Genomic DNA, 6,443 nt, shown 5'->3' on the forward strand with positions numbered 1-6,443 from the left:
ATTCATCCAGGGAATGCTCCCAAAGTTCTTCAGTGCTTTGCTGTATTTTTTTATCTTTCTCTTTTTTCTCCTTTTTTTTTTTTTTTTTTATCGTTGATAATACCACACTGTCTCCTCAGCTTAGCAAAATATTTTCTTTTCTGAAAAGCAAATGTCAGGCCAGCAGCAGATATGAGCCAGACCTGCCTGGTGACTGCAGGTTGCCTCCAGGCTTTGTTGTCCTGTTCCCCTGATCCTGTCCTCCTGTCCTCCCTAATTCTCTGCTCCGGGACCACATTCATTACAGCCCATCGGAAATGCTTTCACGGATTGATGTGGTCAAGAAAAGAGAACTTCTCAAAACCAAAGCACTGCAGGAATGTGTCAGTATAGCTGGAATATTAAAGCTATTTTTCCCACGTTCTGCTTTGAATGATTTTCAGTTTACTTTTTTTTAAATTACACTATCACTAATGAAATACATCAGCAGTGGAATGGCATTTTTGTTTTACTGTGTGGACGTTTTGCAACCTATTATTTGCATTCCTTTTTTTTGAACAGGTTAAAAATGGAACTAGTGGAGCTTCCTGTAGATCATAAAACCTGTTTCTGATCAGGTTAATTCTAGGCTACATTAACACCTTATTATGGAAACTAGACTGGAGAAATGCACAGACAGAGAGGGAAATAACCAGAGATTTGAATATTATGAATAATCATATTGCCTAGGGGCTGGGTTAAGAAGCCCATCTCCATAAACACACACCTTTTATCAGAGTTCTTCTCTGATCTTTATGTGGAATCACAGAATCAGAAAATCATTAAGGTTGAAAATGACGTCCAAGTTCATGGAGCCCAACCACAGAGGTTGGATCTGGCCAGCTGGGACAAGAATCTGGAGCCAGACCAAGGACTTAGTCCATTAAAAATTGGGTTTGCAGATGTAATTTTGCTTTTCCACTTGTTGGTTTGTATTTCCCACTCCAGCACCGTGTGGGCAGTGAGATGAGCCCAGCCAGCCTGGTTCCTGTTGTAGCATTAGCTGCAAACAGCTCCAAGGACTGAACTCAAATCAGCAGTGAAACCATTTGCAGTGAAAGCAAAAGGCCTGGTAATAAACTGCTGATTAAATCCTCTGAAATTATGTTACATCTTCTGCCTGCTCAGAGCTCTCAGGGATGCCTTTGCAGCAGTATTAGTTTTACCTTTTAGAAGTGTGTCCATGATAACGTTATAAAAGTGCAATTTGGGGAGTACATTAACAGTTTGGGTATTTTAACAAGCATTCAAACTTCCTTACAAAGTTCTAAGCAGTAATTCATTCAGTGTGAGAGTCAGTCCCCCCTAAAATCACAGTGTTGGCTTTCAGAGCAGGTCCCTAGATGCTGCTCCAGCAGCACTAAGGACAGTGCCACCTTCAGAACGGCCTCAGCTCGGCTTCCTCCTTCATTTCATCTCATTTAATAAGATTTAGAATGAATTTAGGAAATGGAGAAGGACCTTTCATGCTGTCCAGCCAGCAACCCTGGAGGAACAGTCTCTGAAAGGCTGCAGAGCTGGTGTGTCATGGTCAAGGCAAGGAGAAGTCTTCCTTGCCACCTCCCTCCCACACTTATCCAACACATCTCGAGTCCACAGCCACGGCCAGGGGCCCAGGGGAGCAGAGCGGGCTCACGGTGTGGCCACTGCTGCGGGCAGTGTGTGCCCCACGGCTCCCGCCTGGGAACGGCTCCGTGCCTCATGCAGCGCCAATAACACCTTTTTTGGAGCACATTCCCTGTTTTCCTGGCGGTGGAACTCTGACAGGCACTGCCATCTGCTGGCACCGGCCCTCCCAACCAGCCCTGCAGACACCACACGAGTGGGGTGCCGTGAGGGGTTAAAGCAGGGGCTGCATTTTCACAGCCCCCTCAACCCCTGAGGCTACAGAAAGTTCCATTTCCCCAACTTCCCGCACGTTTCCTTCAGCTGGGAAACGAGACCTCCCCCCTAAGGACGTTTGTCCACGAGCAGGTGGATAATTCTGACCCTTCTCCACCTTCTGGGGTTACACAGAGCTGTGCCCACACCCCTGCCCAAGTGCCAGCTCAGCGATTTTGCCCTGACCCACAGATCCCACCCAGCACACACTGTGAGGGCGTTTTGTGCTGTGGTTCCTCCCTGGCACAGGGGCTGGTGCCCCAGACACCTCTCAAAGCCACAAAAAAACAGGGCACTTGAGAGGTACCTACTTCAATCAGCATTAGAGGCCTTTTAGGAGCCATTTATCTGCTCACCTGGGAGGCAGCACCTTCTCCCTGGCTCTTAGTCTCTGCAGCTTGGTACTTTGCTTCCTCATTCCTACACTGTAAATTAGTTTCATGTATTATTTCAACTGACATCTTCCAAATTGTACTGATTAAAGACAAGCCAGACCTAAAAACAGTTTTCCAGCTGGAAACCACCCTCCAGGCAGTCAGTGACATCACTGTGCCCTTGCTGAGCTGGGGAAAAAGTTGTCAATGGCCTCAAAAGTTTGAAATATGTTAAAGAGCTACAGGTATCTGCTACCTGCAGAGGGTGGACTTAACACCAAATGGCAGGACAGTTGGAGTGCCTTTGGACTCCTGTGGAAAAGTGGAAATGCAGAGGGATTGCTGTTCTGTTCAGGATGGGATCCAGCACAGGCAGTGCCATTTAGGATGCACTGGGCTGAGTCCAAACAGCCACACCATTTCCCTTCTAACTGATACAGAGACAGGTAGTATCAGAAGGCAGCTAAAATTGGCCTTTATGTTAGAGTGGGATGAATTAACTGATTCCAGGAGCATGGAGACAAAAATTTCACTTCAGTGCAACATCTTAATGTTCCTGGGGGTGCTCACAAGCCCTGACAGCAGTGCTGCTCTGCTCAAAGGACACACAGGGCTATTTACAGGGGGAATTATGGCAACTGTGGAGTGCTCAGCTCCTGGATTCACAAACAGAACAACAAGATGTGGGTAGAACAAATTCTAATCTTATTTTGGTATAATTTCAAATTATATCTGGCTCAGAGAGTGATTTATATCACAATGTATATCAAAAGCTTTTATAAAATGAACAGTCTGAATTTCTGCAGGCTCCTGTAGTATGAAACAGGGCAGCCCAATTTTTGAGCTGCCATGAACCAAATGGGGAATTGCCTCCATTTTCCTGGCATTTCATGGGACATAACGAACCCCCTCCCTGATGACCAGAGACTGGCCTGACACTCATTACCCGCAGGGGCAGTGTTAGGGTTCATTATTACCCAAATAACTCATTCCCCAAAGGGACAGTGACCCCTGAGAGCCCAGGGCCGGGGGTACCTGCTCTGCAGTCACTGCAGGCTCTGCTCGTGTTGAGAGCAGAGGGAGCAGCAGTGCCTTCAGGGAGCGTTTTAATTCGTTGTGCAATTTGATCTCTGGAATGAGAGATGTCTCTTCCCGTTTGTCAACCATTAACCGACCATCCCACCAGAAGAAAACAGAGTTGTAAGAGGCAGTGCTGGAAACAGCTAAGATTGTCTCCTCCACCTCCACCCTCCCCTGAGCCTTCAGCTGAGGCTCTGGGAGCCCTGATGTGACAGTCACCCACTCTGTCTCGTCTTCCTTTTGTGTTTTGGGGCTTATTCATCCCCCCGAATCCAAATGAACCTTGGGGAGTAGGCACAGAGGCAGACAAGGGGAAGGAGAAGTTTCCGCAATAAACTCCCCCGCTCGGTGTGTGGAGGAGTGAGCTCTGCCACGGCCTTTGATGTGATAATGAGGAGCTGATGCTCACCCAGGGAACGAGGCAGCTCCTCTCTCTCACAGCTCCACGGGGCTGGAGCCTGGCACCGGTTCCCCGAGCTCACACTCATCCCGATCCTTCCCACCTTTTAACTTCTGGATTGCCCGCGAGTGGGTTACTCCAGTTCTTACCGAACTGCTGTTATAATTAACACTAATTAAGCTGCAGGTGCAGCAGCAGAACCTAAGGCTGAAGGGCACTCAGGGACTAAACTTCCCACTGAGGCCCACGGGAGCTGCAGGGCAGGAAAACACAGACCAGGGGCCCTGTGTGTGAAGTGGCACACGTGTGCCATCTCCTCTGGGAATGAACCACCACGCCAGCTTCCAGCTCTGTTCACTGCCTGGGAGCTCAGAAACAGCCAAATCTACCAGTCATAGCACACTCTAATGATGGCAAATTCATGGAGACAATTTCCTTGTTAGGCTGTCACAATTCAAAAGGGTTTCTGACAGACGCAAAGGCTTTGGTTCTTTCAGGTGGGAATCTCATTTCACTGATTTCCCTCTCAAAAACAGGCAGCCTTCCCTTTGGAGCAGGATGGGATGGGTGCATATAGGATATAACCAGAAAGTACGGTCTAAAATCAGCCACTAATTACCCCGTTTGTTGAAAAAGGATCTCACCTTTTCCCACAAAGGCTTGTGGCTTTCCCAGGAGACAAGAGGTCGACCCAGCAACTCCTTCGTTTAACTAGGAGGAACCTTCCATCTGACTATCAAGTATCTATATCTAACTATAATCTAACTATGTGGGTATTTAGTTGATTCCAAAAGATTCCACAAAGTCTCTGCATGAGCGTGAGGCAGCAGTGGGAGCTCAACCAAAGCCCTTTGTGCTCCCTTCCAGTCCTGGACTGTCTCCCTCTGGGAACCAACCATCCACTGAACATCACAGGGCAGAGTAACACAAACCAGCCTCTTCCAGCATATTTTTTCAAATGGGAAGAGTGTACAACAGCTCACAAACTCTGAATATTCTGAGTTGGGAGGGACCCCCAAGGATCCTTGAGTCCTGCTCCTCGATGAATGGCCTGTACAGGGATGGAACTCACAACCTTGGCATTACTGGCACCACATTCTGTGGCCACTTAGCAGAAAGCACAATCTGCAGGGCAAACCAATTGATCCTAAAGATCAGTTTGAGGTGCTGCATGTCAGCACACCTGGTTTATTTAACTGGTACATTTCAATCCTATTTGCAATCCACTCTTAGGAACTGAAAGCAACTCAGCCTCTGTTGTAGCAGGTCTTACACCCCGTTGCTCCCAGATCACTTCGGGATTCTCCTCAGCTCTACTCTGGCTGCAGAAAAGTGCCCTCCACTGACTCTGGGGCAGCCTTTTTATTGCAGTTTGATCCTCTGTGTGCAGCAGCCCTGGGTCACAAAAGCCTCTCTACAGCCACAAATGGGCCCTGTACAAAGCAGCCTCTCCCCAGCTGCCCTTTCCCTGCATCCCAGTGCATCCAGAGAAGCTCTGGAGCCAGAGGGGCCTGTTGGAGAGGGAATCAGCAGGATGAGCTGGAAATAACCCCAGCAATTAACCCTTGGCTTCTCTGGCACAATTAGTGTGGGAGATCCAATCCTCATCCCTTTGGGCCTGGCTGATGTCACTGGGAATGTGACACTCCAGCCATGGCTGAGCTGGGCTGGGTTGGGAATGTGACACTCCAGCCATGGCTGAGCTGGGCTGGGTTGGAACTGGAGGGCTGAAGGTGAAAATCTTTATCTTAAGTTCACAATATAGATGGCTCAGTTTTAGGAAGAAACTCCACTGTACCTTGCACTGGGATCCTTTGGGTGGGAGAAGGGTGATCCACCCATCCAAACTGGGAATTCCTGCTGCCACAGCACAGGAGCACAGTGGCCACACATGACACAGCAGACCCTGCACACTCTTTTCCCCTACAAGGGCTGGAAATGCTCTACCAGGGGAATTTTTGCCTCATCACGTTTCCAGCACTTAGGCTGGGCAGTGGATCTCCTCTGCAATTCAGTTTTATTCTTTAGTAAGTTTTATTCCTTTGCACTCAACAGACCTTCAAGCCAATTTCTGAGATGCATTTTACACCTTCAAGGGAGGTTTTAAGAACAAAACCAATCATTCCATTCCTCCCCAAAGTGTCTGTGTCCAGTGAATAATTTGCATTAAATTTAAAAACTATCACTCTTCATTCAAAAACTCCACAAACAGTTACATAACTTGGAATTCCACATAATTTACTAAAATTAGTAAAATTTTCAGCAGCTTTTCAGTCACTGGGGAGCTTGAGAAAACCATTTCTAGAATTTTATTTGCAGGCCTTGCAGCAGCATTCAATATTTATAAGGAATTCCCTGTCTTGGTAGCAACAACTGACAGTTACGAAAAATAAGTACATCATAAAATGCATTAATATTTTAAGTCTAAGACTGCTGGAGGAAGATATTCCCAGCTTTTGCCTGGCTGGTTGATATTTAGTTCACACAAATAACTGACAAAAAGAGACATATCTAGGAGGGCACGGAGAGAGTGTATAAAAAACTGCAACAACGACAGTGAAAGATTTGTCTCTGTTTCCACAATAAATCATCAGCAGAATTAGGAAAAAAACCTTTTTTTTGTTGTTTTTACTCTAGCCACTCATTCAGGGACCTCTGTTATGTGCTCAGATATTGCCTCACAATAAAAC

The sequence above is a fragment of the Pseudopipra pipra genome, chromosome 23 (genome assembly GCF_036250125.1).
Source record: "Pseudopipra pipra isolate bDixPip1 chromosome 23, bDixPip1.hap1, whole genome shotgun sequence".
Taxonomy (NCBI): domain Eukaryota; kingdom Metazoa; phylum Chordata; class Aves; order Passeriformes; family Pipridae; genus Pseudopipra; species Pseudopipra pipra.